This window comes from Gymnoscopelus braueri, assembly GCF_963280865.1.
Source record: "Gymnoscopelus braueri genome assembly, chromosome: 21".
NCBI lineage: Eukaryota > Metazoa > Chordata > Actinopteri > Myctophiformes > Myctophidae > Gymnoscopelus > Gymnoscopelus braueri.
In genome coordinates, this window is record NC_137623.1 from 34,901,506 (window position 1) to 34,901,735 (window position 230).

Sequence of the window (230 nt, forward strand, 5' to 3'; positions counted from 1 at the left end):
ATTTTAATATTTCCCAAAAGCCTTATAACTTCAACATCTTGTACGTATGACACAATAATAATGGTATACATACATATTTCACCACATTAACAGTGGACAAGTCTGAGGATTTTCCATTGCCCACAAATGTTGCTCAGGGTTCAGATAAGGATCACTTTAGATTAGAACAACAACAGTGTGTGTGTGTGTGTGTGTGTGTGTGTGTGTGTGTGTGTGTGTGTGTGTGTGTG